The sequence below is a fragment of the Glandiceps talaboti genome, chromosome 12, assembly GCF_964340395.1.
Source record: "Glandiceps talaboti chromosome 12, keGlaTala1.1, whole genome shotgun sequence".
Classification (NCBI taxonomy): Eukaryota; Metazoa; Hemichordata; class Enteropneusta; family Spengelidae; genus Glandiceps; species Glandiceps talaboti.
In genome coordinates, this window is record NC_135560.1 from 5,862,604 (window position 1) to 5,878,213 (window position 15,610).

A 15,610-nucleotide genomic window follows, 5' to 3' on the forward strand; every position below is an offset into this window, starting at 1 on the left:
ACACCATTCAATTGCAAGTTGCCCAACAGTAGTAAACAAACCACAGTATTGAAATACGTTATGAAAACGTTACTTTTAAACAGAAGTTCGGTACATTAAATCGCTAGTTGAAAGTGTTTGTTGGGCTGCTGCATTGGCTGACACCTGGTGAGGAGTTAGAGCGGAATTAAAAGGAAGGGCCGATAATCATGACTTGGATAGTCTCGGTTCCCCAGCCTTTTGCCGCTGGAGGCTCTGCCTACCCCAAACGAATGAGTGTGGCGTCGAATTAAGAATGTATGTGATTAATGACGTGATGAATGATGGGTAAATAGAATGAAAAGGTCAAAAAATCAAAAAGTCTACAGCACATGGTATTCCCAGACGGTCTCCCATTCAAGTACTAACCATGCCCGACGCAGCTTTGCTTCGGTGATCGGACGAGAACCGGCTTTTTCCACGTAGTATGGCCGTAGACATAGTTTTGAACAGAACCTTTGGTATTTATCACTAAAAAGTGCTACTCTGACTATTCAGCAATGACAACTTCAATATGTACGTATAGTTGGTGTGCGAAAATACAATCCAGATCCGATACTTTATAGATTTCACACTTCTAAATATATCAAAAATTTCTACACGGCACAGGTACGTAGTGACAGGCTGTCACAGGTGATCCTAAAGTCGGCGCTGTTTACACCATTCAATTGCAAGTTGCCCAACAGTAGTAAAGAACCCATATTATTGAAATACGTTATGAAAACGTTACTTTTAAACAGAAGTTCGGTACATTAAATCGCTAGTTGAAAGTGTTTGTTGGGCTGCTGCATTGGCTGACACCTGGTGAGGAGTTAGAGCGGAATTAAAAGGAAGGGCCGATAATCATGACTTGGATAGTCTTGGTTCCCCAGCCTTTTGCCGCTGGAGGCTCTGCCTATGAGACTACCACAAACGAATGAGTGAGGCGTCGAATTAAGAATGTATGTGATTAAAGACGAGATGAATGATGGGTAAATAGAATGAAAAGGTCAAAAAATCAAAAAGTCTACAGCACATGGTATTCCCAGACGGTCTCCCATTCAAGTACTAACCATGCCCGACGCAGCTTTGCTTCGGTGATCGGACGATAACCAGCTTTTTCCACGTAGTATGGCCGTAGACATAGTTTTGAACAGAACCTTTGGTATTTATCACTAAAAAGTGCTACTCTGACTATTCAGCAATGACAACTTCAATATGTACGTATAGTTGGTGTGCGAAAATACAATCCAGATCCGATACTTTATAGATTTCACACTTCTAAATATATCAAAAATTTCTACACGGCACAGGTACGTAGTGACAGGCTGTCACAGGTGATCATAAAGTCGGCGCTGTTTACACCATTCAATTGCAAGTTGCCCAACAGTAGTAAAGAACCCACAGTATTGAAATACGTTATGAAAACGTTACTTTTAAACAGAAGTTCGGTACATTAAATCGCTAGTTGAAAGTGTTTGTTGGGCTGCTGCATTGGCTGACACCTGGTGAGGAGTTAGAGCGGAATTAAAAGGAAGGGCCGATAATCATGACTTGGATAGTCTCGGTTCCCCAGCCTTTTGCCGCTGGAGGCTCTGCCTATGAGACTACCCCAAACGAATGAGTGTGGCGTCGAATTAAGAATGTATGTGATTAATGACGAGATGAATGATGGGTAAATAGAATGAAAAGGTCAAAAAATCAAAAAGTCTGCAGCACATGGTATTCCCAGACGGTCTCCCATTCAAGTACTAACCATGCCCGACGCAGCTTTGCTTCGGTGATCGGACGAGAACCGGCTTTTTCCACGGAGTATGGCCGTAGACAAGGTTTTGAACAGAACCTTTGGTATTTATCACTAAAAAGTGCTACTCTGACTATTCAGCAATGACAACTTCAATATGTACGTAAAGTTGGTGTGCGAAAATACAATCCAGATCCGGCGATACTGCATAGATTTCACACTTCTATATCATATCAAATGTTTCTACACGGCACAGGTACGTAGTGACAGGCTGTCACAGGTGATCCTAAAGTCGGCGCTGTTTACACCATTCAATTGCAAGTTGCCCAACAGTAGTAAACAAACCACAGTATTGAAATACGTTATGAAAACGTTACTTTTAAACAGAAGTTCGGTACATTAAATCGCTAGTTGAAAGTGTTTGTTGGGCTGCTGCATTGGCTGACACCTGGTGAGGAGTTAGAGCGGAATTAAAAGGAAGGGCCGATAATCATGACTTGGATAGTCTCGGTTCCCCAGCCTTTTGCCGCTGGAGGCTCTGCCTACCCCAAACGAATGAGTGTGGCGTCGAATTAAGAATGTATGTGATTAATGACGTGATGAATGATGGGTAAATAGAATGAAAAGGTCAAAAAATCAAAAAGTCTACAGCACATGGTATTCCCAGACGGTCTCCCATTCAAGTACTAACCATGCCCGACGCAGCTTTGCTTCGGTGATCGGACGAGAACCGGCTTTTTCCACGTAGTATGGCCGTAGACATTGTTTTGAACAGAACCTTTGGTATTTATCACTAAAACGTGCTACTCTGACTATTCAGCAATGACAACTTCAATATGTACGTACAGTTGGTGTGCGAAAATACAATCCAGATCCGATACTTTATAGATTTCACACTTCTATATCATATCAAAAGTTTCTGCACGGCACAGGTACGTAGTGACAGGCTGTCACAGGTGATCCTAAAGTCGGCGCTGTTTACACCATTCAAATTGCAAGTTGCCCAACAGTAGTAAATAAACCACAGTATTGAAATACGTTATGAAAACGTTACTTTTAAACAGAAGTTCGGTACATTAAATCGCTAGTTGAAAGTGTTTGTTGGGCTGCTGCATTGGCTGACACCTAGTGAGGAGTTAGAGCGGAATTATAAGGAAGGGCCGATAATCATGACTTGGATAGTCTTGGTTCCCCAGCCTTTTGCCGCTGGAGGCTCTGCCTATGAGACTACCACAAACGAATGAGTGAGGCGTCGAATTAAGAATGTATGTGATTAAAGACGAGATGAATGATGGGTAAATAGAATGAAAAGGTCAAAAAATCAAAAAGTCTACAGCACATGGTATTCCCAGACGGTCTCCCATTCAAGTACTAACCATGCCCGACGCAGCTTTGCTTCGGTGATCGGACGAGAACCGGCTTTTTCCACGTAGTATGGCCGTAGACAAGGTTTTGAACAGAACCTTTGGTATTTATCACTAAAAAGTGCTACTCTGACTATTCAGCAATGACAACTTCAATATGTACGTACAGTTGGTGTGCGAAAATACAATCCAGATCCGATACTTTATAGATTTCACACTTCTATATCATATCAAATGTTTCTACACGGCACAGGTACGTAGTGACAGGCTGTCACAGGTGATCCTAAAGTCGGCGCTGTTTACACCATTCAATTGCAAGTTGCCCAACAGTAGTAAATAAACCACAGTATTGAAATACGTTATGAAAACGTTACTTTTAAACAGAAGTTCGGTACATTAAATCGCTAGTTGAAAGTGTTTGTTGGGCTGCTGCATTGGCTGAAACCTGGTGAGGAGTTAGAGCGGAATTAAAAGGAAGGGCCGATAATCATGACTTGGATAGTCTTGGTTCCCTAGCCTTTTGCAGCTGGAGGCTGCCTATGAGACTACGCCAAACGAATGAGTGTGGCGTCGAATTAAGAATGTATGTGATTAAAGACGAGATGAATGATGGGTAAATAGAATGAAAAGGTCAAAAAATCAAAAAGTCTACAGCACATGGTATTCCCAGACGGTCTCCCATTCAAGTACTAACCATGCCCGACGCAGCTTTGCTTCGGTGATCGGACGAGAACCGGCTTTTTCCACGTAGTATGGCCGTAGACAAGGTTTTGAACAGAACCTTTGGTATTTATCACTAAAAAGTGCTACTCTGACTATTCAGCAATGACAACTTCAATATGTACGTACAGTTGGTGTGCGAAAATACAATCCAGATCCGATACTTTATAGATTTCACACTTCTATATCATATCAAATGTTTCTACACGGCACAGGTACGTAGTGACAGGCTGTCACAGGTGATCCTAAAGTCGGCGCTGTTTACACCATTCAATTGCAAGTTGCCCAACAGTATTAAACAAACCACACTATTGAAATACGTTATGAAAACGTTACTTTTAAACAGAAGTTCGGTACATTAAATCGCTAGTTGAAAGTGTTTGTTGGGCTGCTGCATTGGCTGACACCTGGTGAGGAGTTAGAGCGGAATTAAAAGGAAGGGCCGATAATCATGACTTGGATAGTCTTGGTTCCCCAGCCTTTTGCCGCTGGAGGCTCTGCCTATGAGACTACCACAAACGAATGAGTGAGGCGTCGAATTAAGAATGTATGTGATTAAAGACGAGATGAATGATGGGTAAATAGAATGAAAAGGTCAAAAAATCAAAAAGTCTACAGCACATGGTATTCCCAGACGGTCTCCCATTCAAGTACTAACCATGCCCGACGCAGCTTTGCTTCGGTGACCGGACGAGAACCGGCTTTTTCCACGTAGTATGGCCGTAGACATAGTTTTGAACAGAACCTTTGGTATTTATCACTAAAAAGTGCTACTCTGACTATTCAGCAATGACAACTTCAATATGTACGTATAGTTGGTGTGCGAAAATACAATCCAGATCCGATACTTTATAGATTTCACACTTCTAAATATATCAAAAATTTCTACACGGCACAGGTACGTAGTGACAGGCTGTCACAGGTGATCATAAAGTCGGCGCTGTTTACACCATTCAATTGCAAGTTGCCCAACAGTAGTAAAGAACCCACAGTATTGAAATACGTTATGAAAACGTTACTTTTAAACAGAAGTTCGGTACATTAAATCGCTAGTTGAAAGTGTTTGTTGGGCTGCTGCATTGGCTGACACCTGGTGAGGAGTTAGAGCGGAATTAAAAGGAAGGGCCGATAATCATGACTTGGATAGTCTCGGTTCCCCAGCCTTTTGCCGCTGGAGGCTCTGCCTATGAGACTACCCCAAACGAATGAGTGTGGCGTCGAATTAAGAATGTATGTGATTAATGACGAGATGAATGATGGGTAAATAGAATGAAAAGGTCAAAAAATCAAAAAGTCTGCAGCACATGGTATTCCCAGACGGTCTCCCATTCAAGTACTAACCATGCCCGACGCAGCTTTGCTTCGGTGATCGGACGAGAACCGGCTTTTTCCACGGAGTATGGCCGTAGACAAGGTTTTGAACAGAACCTTTGGTATTTATCACTAAAAAGTGCTACTCTGACTATTCAGCAATGACAACTTCAATATGTACGTAAAGTTGGTGTGCGAAAATACAATCCAGATCCGGCGATACTGCATAGATTTCACACTTCTATATCATATCAAATGTTTCTACACGGCACAGGTACGTAGTGACAGGCTGTCACAGGTGATCCTAAAGTCGGCGCTGTTTACACCATTCAATTGCAAGTTGCCCAACAGTAGTAAACAAACCACAGTATTGAAATACGTTATGAAAACGTTACTTTTAAACAGAAGTTCGGTACATTAAATCGCTAGTTGAAAGTGTTTGTTGGGCTGCTGCATTGGCTGACACCTGGTGAGGAGTTAGAGCGGAATTAAAAGGAAGGGCCGATAATCATGACTTGGATAGTCTCGGTTCCCCAGCCTTTTGCCGCTGGAGGCTCTGCCTACCCCAAACGAATGAGTGTGGCGTCGAATTAAGAATGTATGTGATTAATGACGTGATGAATGATGGGTAAATAGAATGAAAAGGTCAAAAAATCAAAAAGTCTACAGCACATGGTATTCCCAGACGGTCTCCCATTCAAGTACTAACCATGCCCGACGCAGCTTTGCTTCGGTGATCGGACGAGAACCGGCTTTTTCCACGTAGTATGGCCGTAGACATTGTTTTGAACAGAACCTTTGGTATTTATCACTAAAACGTGCTACTCTGACTATTCAGCAATGACAACTTCAATATGTACGTACAGTTGGTGTGCGAAAATACAATCCAGATCCGATACTTTATAGATTTCACACTTCTATATCATATCAAAAGTTTCTGCACGGCACAGGTACGTAGTGACAGGCTGTCACAGGTGATCCTAAAGTCGGCGCTGTTTACACCATTCAAATTGCAAGTTGCCCAACAGTAGTAAATAAACCACAGTATTGAAATACGTTATGAAAACGTTACTTTTAAACAGAAGTTCGGTACATTAAATCGCTAGTTGAAAGTGTTTGTTGGGCTGCTGCATTGGCTGACACCTAGTGAGGAGTTAGAGCGGAATTATAAGGAAGGGCCGATAATCATGACTTGGATAGTCTTGGTTCCCCAGCCTTTTGCCGCTGGAGGCTCTGCCTATGAGACTACCACAAACGAATGAGTGAGGCGTCGAATTAAGAATGTATGTGATTAAAGACGAGATGAATGATGGGTAAATAGAATGAAAAGGTCAAAAAATCAAAAAGTCTACAGCACATGGTATTCCCAGACGGTCTCCCATTCAAGTACTAACCATGCCCGACGCAGCTTTGCTTCGGTGATCGGACGAGAACCGGCTTTTTCCACGTAGTATGGCCGTAGACAAGGTTTTGAACAGAACCTTTGGTATTTATCACTAAAAAGTGCTACTCTGACTATTCAGCAATGACAACTTCAATATGTACGTACAGTTGGTGTGCGAAAATACAATCCAGATCCGATACTTTATAGATTTCACACTTCTATATCATATCAAATGTTTCTACACGGCACAGGTACGTAGTGACAGGCTGTCACAGGTGATCCTAAAGTCGGCGCTGTTTACACCATTCAATTGCAAGTTGCCCAACAGTAGTAAATAAACCACAGTATTGAAATACGTTATGAAAACGTTACTTTTAAACAGAAGTTCGGTACATTAAATCGCTAGTTGAAAGTGTTTGTTGGGCTGCTGCATTGGCTGAAACCTGGTGAGGAGTTAGAGCGGAATTAAAAGGAAGGGCCGATAATCATGACTTGGATAGTCTTGGTTCCCTAGCCTTTTGCAGCTGGAGGCTGCCTATGAGACTACGCCAAACGAATGAGTGTGGCGTCGAATTAAGAATGTATGTGATTAAAGACGAGATGAATGATGGGTAAATAGAATGAAAAGGTCAAAAAATCAAAAAGTCTACAGCACATGGTATTCCCAGACGGTCTCCCATTCAAGTACTAACCATGCCCGACGCAGCTTTGCTTCGGTGATCGGACGAGAACCGGCTTTTTCCACGTAGTATGGCCGTAGACAAGGTTTTGAACAGAACCTTTGGTATTTATCACTAAAAAGTGCTACTCTGACTATTCAGCAATGACAACTTCAATATGTACGTACAGTTGGTGTGCGAAAATACAATCCAGATCCGATACTTTATAGATTTCACACTTCTATATCATATCAAATGTTTCTACACGGCACAGGTACGTAGTGACAGGCTGTCACAGGTGATCCTAAAGTCGGCGCTGTTTACACCATTCAATTGCAAGTTGCCCAACAGTATTAAACAAACCACACTATTGAAATACGTTATGAAAACGTTACTTTTAAACAGAAGTTCGGTACATTAAATCGCTAGTTGAAAGTGTTTGTTGGGCTGCTGCATTGGCTGACACCTGGTGAGGAGTTAGAGCGGAATTAAAAGGAAGGGCCGATAATCATGACTTGGATAGTCTTGGTTCCCTAGCCTTTTGCCACTGGAGGCTGCCTATGAGACTACCCCAAACGAAAGAGTGTGGCGTCGAATTAAGAATGTATGTGATTAAAGACGAGATGAATGATGGGTAAATAGAATGAAAAGGTCAAAAATCAAAAAGTCTACAGCACATGGTATTCCCAGACGGTCTCCCATTCAAGTACTAACCATGCCCGACGCAGCTTTGCTTCGGTGATCGGACGAGAACCGGCTTTTTCCACGTAGTGTGGCCGTAGACAAGGTTTTGAACAGAACCTTTGGTATTTATCACAAAAAACTGCTACTCTGACTATTCACCAATGACAACTTCAATATGTACGTATAGTTGGTGTGCGAAAATACAATCCAGATCCGATACTTTATAGATTTCACACTTCTATATCATATCAAAAGTTTCTACACAGCACAGGTACGTAGTGACAGGCTGTCACAGGTGATCATAAAGTCGACGCTGTTTACACCATTCAATTGCAAGTTGCCCAACAGTAGTAAAGAACCCACAGTATTGAAATACGTTATGAAAACGTTACTTTTAAACGAAAGTTCGGTACATGAAATCGCTAGTTGAAAGTGTTTGTTGGGCTGCTGCATTGGCTGACACCTGGTGAGGAGTTAGAGCGGAATTAAAAGGAAGGGCCGATAATCATGACTTGGATAGTCTTGGTTCCCTAGCCTTTTGCCGCTGGAGGCTCTGCCTATGAGACTACCACAAACGAATGAGTGAGGCGTCGAATTAAGAATGTATGTGATTAAAGACGAGATGAATGATGGGTAAATAGAATGAAAAGGTCAAAAAATCAAAAAGTCTACAGCACATGGTATTCCCAGACGGTCTCCCATTCAAGTACTAACCATGCCCGACGCAGCTTTGCTTCGGTGATCGGACGAGAACCGGCTTTTTCCACGTAGTATGACCGTAGACAAGGTTTTGAACAGAACCTTTGGTATTTATCACTAAAAAGTGCTACTCTGACTATTCAGCAATGACAACTTCAATATGTACGTATAGTTGGTGTGCGAAAATACAATCCAGATCCGATACTTTATAGATTTCACACTTCTAAATATATCAAAAATTTCTACACGGCACAGGTACGTAGTGACAGGCTGTCACAGGTGATCATAAAGTCGGCGCTGTTTACACCATTCAATTGCAAGTTGCCCAACAGTAGTAAAGAACCCACAGTATTGAAATACGTTATGAAAACGTTACTTTTAAACGAAAGTTCGGTACATGAAATCGCTAGTTGAAAGTGTTTGTTGGGCTGCTGCATTGGCTGACACCTGGTGAGGAGTTAGAGCGGAATTAAAAGGAAGGGCCGATAATCATGACTTGGATAGTCTTGGTTCCCTAGCCTTTTGCAGCTGGAGGCTCTGCCTATGAGACTACCACAAACGAATGAGTGAGGCGTCGAATTAAGAATGTATGTGATTAAAGACGAGATGAATGATGGGTAAATAGAATGAAAAGGTCAGAAAATCAAAAAGTCTACAGCACATGGTATTCCCAGACGGTCTCCCATTCAAGTACTAACCATGCCCGACGCAGCTTTGCTTCGGTGATCGGACGAGAACCGGCTTTTTCCACGTAGTATGGCCGTAGACAAGGTTTTGAACAGAACCTTTGGTATTTATCACTAAAAAGTGCTACTCTGACTATTCAGCAATGACAACTTCAATATGTACGTATAGTTGGTGTGCGAAAATACAATCCAGATCCGATACTTTATAGATTTCACACTTCTAAATATATCAAAAATTTCTACACGGCACAGGTACGTAGTGACAGGCTGTCACAGGTGATCATAAAGTCGGCGCTGTTTACACCATTCAATTGCAAGTTGCCCAACAGTAGTAAAGAACCCACAGTATTGAAATACGTTATGAAAACGTTACTTTTAAACGAAAGTTCGGTACATGAAATCGCTAGTTGAAAGTGTTTGTTGGGCTGCTGCATTGGCTGACACCTGGTGAGGAGTTAGAGCGGAATTAAAAGGAAGGGCCGATAATCATGACTTGGATAGTCTTGGTTCCCTAGCCTTTTGCAGCTGGAGGCTCTGCCTATGAGACTACCACAAACGAATGAGTGAGGCGTCGAATTAAGAATGTATGTGATTAAAGACGAGATGAATGATGGGTAAATAGAATGAAAAGGTCAGAAAATCAAAAAGTCTACAGCACATGGTATTCCAGACGGTCTCCCATTCAAGTACTAACCATGCCCGACGCAGCTTTGCTTCGGTGATCGGACGAGAACCGGCTTTTTCCACGTAGTATGGCCGTAGACAAGGTTTTGAACAGAACCTTTGGTATTTATCACTAAAAAGTGCTACTCTGACTATTCAGCAATGACAACTTCAATATGTACGTATAGTTGGTGTGCGAAAATACAATCCAGATCCGATACTTTATAGATTTCACACTTCTAAATATATCAAAAATTTCTACACGGCACAGGTACGTAGTGACAGGCTGTCACAGGTGATCATAAAGTCGGCGCTGTTTACACCATTCAATTGCAAGTTGCCCAACAGTAGTAAAGAACCCACAGTATTGAAATACGTTATGAAAACGTTACTTTTAAACAGAAGTTCGGTACATTAAATCGCTAGTTGAAAGTGTTTGTTGGGCTGCTGCATTGGCTGACACCTGGTGAGGAGTTAGAGCGGAATTAAAAGGAAGGGCCGATAATCATGACTTGGATAGCCTCGGTTCCCCAGCCTTTTGCCGCTGGAGGCTCTGCCTATGAGACTACCCCAAACGAATGAGTGTGGCGTCGAATTAAGAATGTATGTGATTAATGACGAGATGAATGATGGGTAAATAGAATGAAAAGGTCAAAAAATCAAAACGTCTACAGCACATGGTATTCCCAGACGGTCTCCCATTCAAGTACTAACCATGCCCGACGCAGCTTTCCTTCGGTGATCGGACGAGAACCGGCTTTTTCCACGGAGTATGGCCGTAGACAAGGTTTTGAACAGAACCTTTGGTATTTATCACTAAAAAGTGCTACTCTGACTATTCAGCAATGACAACTTCAATATGTACGTACAGTTGGTGTGCGAAAATACAATCCAGATCCGATACTTTATAGATTTCACACTTCTATATCATATCAAAAGTTTCTACACGGCACAGGTACGTAGTGACAGGCTGTCACAGGTGATCCTAAAGTCGGCGCTGTTTACACCATTCAATTGCAAGTTGCCCAACAGTAGTAAACAAACCACACTATTGAAATACGTTATGAAAACGTTACTTTTAAACAGAAGTTCGGTACATTAAATCGCTAGTTGAAAGTGTTTGTTGGGCTGCTGCATTGGCTGACACCTGGTGAGGAGTTAGAGCGGAATTAAAAGGAAGGGCCGATAATCATGACTTGGATAGTCTTGGTTCCCTAGCCATTTGCCACTGGAGGCTGCCTATGAGACTACCCCAAACGAAAGAGTATGGCGTCGAATTAAGAATGTATGTGATTAAAGACGAGATGAATGATGGGTAAATAGAATGAAAAGGTCAAAAATCAAAAAGTCTACAGCACATGGTATTCCCAGACGGTCTCCCATTCAAGTACTAACCATGCCCGACGCAGCTTTGCTTCGGTGATCGGACGAGAACCGGCTTTTTCCACGTAGTGTGGCCGTAGACAAGGTTTTGAACAGAACCTTTGGTATTTATCACAAAAAACTGCTACTCTGACTATTCAGCAATGACAACTTCAATATGTACGTATAGATGGTGTGCGAAAATACAATCCAGATCCGATACTTTATAGATTTCACACTTCTATATCATATCAAAAGTTTCTACACGGCACAGGTACGTAGTGACAGGCTGTCACAGGTGATCATAAAGTCGGCGCTGTTTACACCATTCAATTGCAAGTTGTCCAACAGTAGTAAAGAACCCACAGTATTGAAATACGTTATGAAAACGTTACTTTTAAACGAAAGTTCGGTACATGAAATCGCTAGTTGAAAGTGTTTGTTGGGCTGCTGCATTGGCTGACATCTGGTGAGGAGTTAGAGCGGAATTAAAAGGAAGGGCCGATAATCATGACTTGGATAGTCTCGGTTCCCCAGCCTTTTGCCGCTGGAGGCTCTGCCTATGAGACTACCCCAAACGAATGAGTGTGGCGTCGAATTAAGAATGTATGTGATTAAAGACGAGATGAATGATGGGTAAATATAATGAAAAGGTCAAAAAATCAAAAAGTCTACAGCACATGGTATTCCCAGACGGTCTCTCATTCAAGTACTAACCATGCCCGACGCAGCTTTGCTTCGGTGATCGGACGAGAACCGGCTTTTTCCACGTAGTATGGCCGTAGACAAGGTTTTGAACAGAACCTTTGATTTTTATCACTAAAAAGTGCTACTCTGACTATTCAGCAATGACAACTTCAATATGTACGTACAGTTGGTGTACGAAAATACAATCAAGATCCGATACTTTATAGATTTCACACTTCTATATCATATCAAAAGTTTCTACACGGCACAGGTACGTAGTGACAGGCTGTCACAGGTGATCCTAAAGTCGGCGCTGTTTACACCATTCAATTGCAAGTTGACCAACAGTAGTAAACAAACCACAGTATTGAAATACGTTATGAAAACGTTACTTTTAAACAGAAGTTCGGTACATTAAATCGCTAGCTGAAAGTGTTTGTTGGGCTGCTGCATTGGCTGACATCTGGTGAGGAGTTAGAGCGGAATTAAAAGGAAGGGCCGATAATCATGACTTGGATAGTCTCGGTTCCCCAGCCTTTTGCCGCTGGAGGCTCTGCCTATGAGACTACCCCAAACGAATGAGTGTGGCGTCGAATTAAGAATGTATGTGATTAAAGACGAGATGAATGATGGGTAAATAGAATGAAAAGGTCAAAAATCAAAAAGTCTACAGCACATGGTATTCCCAGACGGTCTCCCATTCAAGTACTAACCATGCCCGACGCAGCTTTGCTTCGGTGATCGGACGAGAACCGGCTTTTTCCACGTAGTGTGGCCGTAGACAAGGTTTTGAACAGAACCTTTGGTATTTATCACAAAAAACTGCTACTCTGACTATTCAGCAATGACAACTTCAATATGTACGTATAGATGGTGTGCGAAAATACAATCCAGATCCGATACTTTATAGATTTCACACTTCTATATCATATCAAAAGTTTCTACACGGCACAGGTACGTAGTGACAGGCTGTCACAGGTGATCATAAAGTCGGCGCTGTTTACACCATTCAATTGCAAGTTGTCCAACAGTAGTAAAGAACCCACAGTATTGAAATACGTTATGAAAACGTTACTTTTAAACGAAAGTTCGGTACATGAAATCGCTAGTTGAAAGTGTTTGTTGGGCTGCTGCATTGGCTGACATCTGGTGAGGAGTTAGAGCGGAATTAAAAGGAAGGGCCGATAATCATGACTTGGATAGTCTCGGTTCCCCAGCCTTTTGCCGCTGGAGGCTCTGCCTATGAGACTACCCCAAACGAATGAGTGTGGCGTCGAATTAAGAATGTATGTGATTAAAGACGAGATGAATGATGGGTAAATATAATGAAAAGGTCAAAAAATCAAAAAGTCTACAGCACATGGTATTCCCAGACGGTCTCTCATTCAAGTACTAACCATGCCCGACGCAGCTTTGCTTCGGTGATCGGACGAGAACCGGCTTTTTCCACGTAGTATGGCCGTAGACAAGGTTATGAACAGAACCTTTGATTTTTATCACTAAAAAGTGCTACTCTGACTATTCAGCAATGACAACTTCAATATGTACGTACAGTTGGTGTACGAAAATACAATCAAGATCCGATACTTTATAGATTTCACACTTCTATATCATATCAAAAGTTTCTACACGGCACAGGTACGTAGTGACAGGCTGTCACAGGTGATCCTAAAGTCGGCGCTGTTTACACCATTCAATTGCAACTTGACCAACAGTAGTAAACAAACCACAGTATTGAAATTCGTTATGAAAACGTTACTTTTAAACAGAAGTTCGGTACATTAAATCGCTAGCTGAAAGTGTTTGTTGGGCTGCTGCATTGGCTGACATCTGGTGAGGAGTTAGAGCGGAATTAAAAGGAAGGGCCGATAATCATGACTTGGATAGTCTCGGTTCCCCAGCCTTTTGCCGCTGGAGGCTCTGCCTATGAGACTACCCCAAACGAATGAGTGTGGCGTCGAATTAAGAATGTATGTGATTAATGACGAGATGAATGATGGGTAAATAGAATGAAAAGGTCAAAAAATCAAAAAGTCTACAGCACATGGCATTCCCAGACGGTCTCCCATTCAAGTACTAACCATGCCCGACGCAGCTTTGCTTCGGTGATCGGACGAGAACCGGCTTTTTCCGCGGAGTATGGCCGTAGACAAGGTTTTGAACAGAACCTTTGGTATTTATCACTAAAAAGTGCTACTCTGACTATTCAGCAATGACAACTTCAATATGTACGTACAGTTGGTGTGCGAAAATACAATCCAGATCCGATACTTTATAGATTTCACACTTCTATATCATATCAAAAGTTTCTACACGGCACAGGTACGTAGTGACAGGCTGTCACAGGTGATCCTAAAGTCGGCGCTGTTTACACCATTCAATTGCAAGTTGCCCAACAGTAGTAAACAAACCACACTATTGAAATACGTTATGAAAACGTTACTTTTAAACAGAAGTTCGGTACATTAAATCGCTAGTTGAAAGTGTTTGTTGGGCTGCTGCATTGGCTGACACCTGGTGAGGAGTTAGAGCGGAATTAAAAGGAAGGGCCGATAATCATGACTTGGATAGTCTTGGTTCCCTAGCCTTTTGCCGCTGGAGGCTGCCTATGAGACTACCCCAAACGAATGAGTGTGGCGTCGAATTAAGAATGTATGTGATTAAAGACGAGATGAATGATGGGTAAATAGAATGAAAAGGTCAAAAAATAAAAAAGTCTACAGCACATGGTATTCCCAGACGGTCTCCCATTCAAGTACTAACCATGCCCGACGCAGCTTTGCTTCGGTGATCGGACGAGAACCGGCTTTTTCCGCGGAGTATGGCCGTAGACAAGGTTTTGAACAGAACCTTTGGTATTTATCACTAAAAAGTGCTACTCTGACTATTCAGCAATGACAACTTCAATATGTACGTACAGTTGGTGTGCGAAAATACAATCCAGATCCGATACTTTATAGATTTCACACTTCTATATCATATCAAAAGTTTCTACACGGCACAGGTACGTAGTGACAGGCTGTCACAGGTGATCCTAAAGTCGGCGCTGTTTACACCATTCAATTGCAAGTTGCCCAACAGTAGTAAACAAACCACACTATTGAAATACGTTATGAAAACGTTACTTTTAAACAGAAGTTCGGTACATTAAATCGCTAGTTGAAAGTGTTTGTTGGGCTGCTGCATTGGCTGACACCTGGTGAGGAGTTAGAGCGGAATTAAAAGGAAGGGCCGATAATCATGACTTGGATAGTCTTGGTTCCCTAGCCTTTTGCCGCTGGAGGCTGCCTATGAGACTACCCCAAACGAATGAGTGTGGCGTCGAATTAAGAATGTATGTGATTATAGACGAGATGAATGATGGGTAAATAGAATGAAAAGGTCAAAAAATCAAAAAGTCTACAGCACATGGTATTCCCAGACGGTCTCCCATTCAAGTACTAACCATGCCCGACGCAGCTTTGCTTCGGTGATCGGACGAGAACCGGCTTTTTCCACGTAGTGTGGCCGTAGACAAAGTTTTGAACAGAACCTTTGGTATTTATCACTAAAAAGTGCTACTCTGACTCTTCAGCAATGACAACTTCAATATGTACGTATAGTTGGTGTGCGAAAATACAATCCAGATCCGTCACACTTCTATATCATAT

At 42.2% G+C, this 15,610-nt stretch overlaps 11 non-coding genes and 12 pseudogenes across 11 annotated transcripts; all 23 read right to left on the reverse strand.

The window, feature by feature from the left end:
- Nucleotides 1–338: 338 nt before the first annotated feature.
- LOC144444089 (5S ribosomal RNA) lies at nt 339–457 on the reverse strand. The gene has a single exon (XR_013481818.1). It is a non-coding gene; the product is annotated as a 5S ribosomal RNA (ribosomal RNA).
- Nucleotides 458–1,021: 564 nt separating this feature from the next.
- LOC144444039 (5S ribosomal RNA) lies at nt 1,022–1,140 on the reverse strand (annotated as a pseudogene).
- Nucleotides 1,141–1,704: 564 nt separating this feature from the next.
- Nucleotides 1,705–1,823, reverse strand: LOC144444012 (5S ribosomal RNA; annotated as a pseudogene).
- Nucleotides 1,824–2,383: 560 nt separating this feature from the next.
- Nucleotides 2,384–2,502, reverse strand: LOC144444090 (5S ribosomal RNA). Its single transcript, XR_013481819.1, has one exon. It is a non-coding gene; the product is annotated as a 5S ribosomal RNA (ribosomal RNA).
- A 566-nt stretch (nt 2,503–3,068) lies between these two features.
- On the reverse strand, nt 3,069–3,187 carry LOC144444091 (5S ribosomal RNA). The gene has a single exon (XR_013481820.1). It is a non-coding gene; the product is annotated as a 5S ribosomal RNA (ribosomal RNA).
- Nucleotides 3,188–3,750: 563 nt separating this feature from the next.
- Nucleotides 3,751–3,869, reverse strand: LOC144444092 (5S ribosomal RNA). Its single transcript, XR_013481821.1, has one exon. It is a non-coding gene; the product is annotated as a 5S ribosomal RNA (ribosomal RNA).
- Nucleotides 3,870–4,434: 565 nt separating this feature from the next.
- On the reverse strand, nt 4,435–4,553 carry LOC144443984 (5S ribosomal RNA; annotated as a pseudogene).
- Nucleotides 4,554–5,117: 564 nt separating this feature from the next.
- Nucleotides 5,118–5,236, reverse strand: LOC144444014 (5S ribosomal RNA; annotated as a pseudogene).
- A 560-nt stretch (nt 5,237–5,796) lies between these two features.
- LOC144444094 (5S ribosomal RNA) lies at nt 5,797–5,915 on the reverse strand. Its single transcript, XR_013481822.1, has one exon. It is a non-coding gene; the product is annotated as a 5S ribosomal RNA (ribosomal RNA).
- Nucleotides 5,916–6,481: 566 nt separating this feature from the next.
- On the reverse strand, nt 6,482–6,600 carry LOC144443911 (5S ribosomal RNA). Its single transcript, XR_013481715.1, has one exon. It is a non-coding gene; the product is annotated as a 5S ribosomal RNA (ribosomal RNA).
- Nucleotides 6,601–7,163: 563 nt separating this feature from the next.
- LOC144443912 (5S ribosomal RNA) lies at nt 7,164–7,282 on the reverse strand. Its single transcript, XR_013481716.1, has one exon. It is a non-coding gene; the product is annotated as a 5S ribosomal RNA (ribosomal RNA).
- Nucleotides 7,283–7,844: 562 nt separating this feature from the next.
- Nucleotides 7,845–7,963, reverse strand: LOC144443979 (5S ribosomal RNA; annotated as a pseudogene).
- A 565-nt stretch (nt 7,964–8,528) lies between these two features.
- LOC144443930 (5S ribosomal RNA) lies at nt 8,529–8,647 on the reverse strand. The gene has a single exon (XR_013481733.1). It is a non-coding gene; the product is annotated as a 5S ribosomal RNA (ribosomal RNA).
- A 564-nt stretch (nt 8,648–9,211) lies between these two features.
- On the reverse strand, nt 9,212–9,330 carry LOC144443913 (5S ribosomal RNA). The gene has a single exon (XR_013481717.1). It is a non-coding gene; the product is annotated as a 5S ribosomal RNA (ribosomal RNA).
- A 564-nt stretch (nt 9,331–9,894) lies between these two features.
- Nucleotides 9,895–10,012, reverse strand: LOC144444033 (5S ribosomal RNA; annotated as a pseudogene).
- A 564-nt stretch (nt 10,013–10,576) lies between these two features.
- LOC144444009 (5S ribosomal RNA) lies at nt 10,577–10,695 on the reverse strand (annotated as a pseudogene).
- Nucleotides 10,696–11,257: 562 nt separating this feature from the next.
- Nucleotides 11,258–11,376, reverse strand: LOC144443980 (5S ribosomal RNA; annotated as a pseudogene).
- A 565-nt stretch (nt 11,377–11,941) lies between these two features.
- Nucleotides 11,942–12,060, reverse strand: LOC144444006 (5S ribosomal RNA; annotated as a pseudogene).
- A 564-nt stretch (nt 12,061–12,624) lies between these two features.
- On the reverse strand, nt 12,625–12,743 carry LOC144443982 (5S ribosomal RNA; annotated as a pseudogene).
- Nucleotides 12,744–13,308: 565 nt separating this feature from the next.
- LOC144444007 (5S ribosomal RNA) lies at nt 13,309–13,427 on the reverse strand (annotated as a pseudogene).
- A 565-nt stretch (nt 13,428–13,992) lies between these two features.
- LOC144443947 (5S ribosomal RNA) lies at nt 13,993–14,111 on the reverse strand. Its single transcript, XR_013481749.1, has one exon. It is a non-coding gene; the product is annotated as a 5S ribosomal RNA (ribosomal RNA).
- Nucleotides 14,112–14,674: 563 nt separating this feature from the next.
- LOC144443927 (5S ribosomal RNA) lies at nt 14,675–14,793 on the reverse strand. The gene has a single exon (XR_013481730.1). It is a non-coding gene; the product is annotated as a 5S ribosomal RNA (ribosomal RNA).
- A 563-nt stretch (nt 14,794–15,356) lies between these two features.
- Nucleotides 15,357–15,475, reverse strand: LOC144443983 (5S ribosomal RNA; annotated as a pseudogene).
- Between the last annotated feature and the right edge of the window lie 135 nt (nt 15,476–15,610).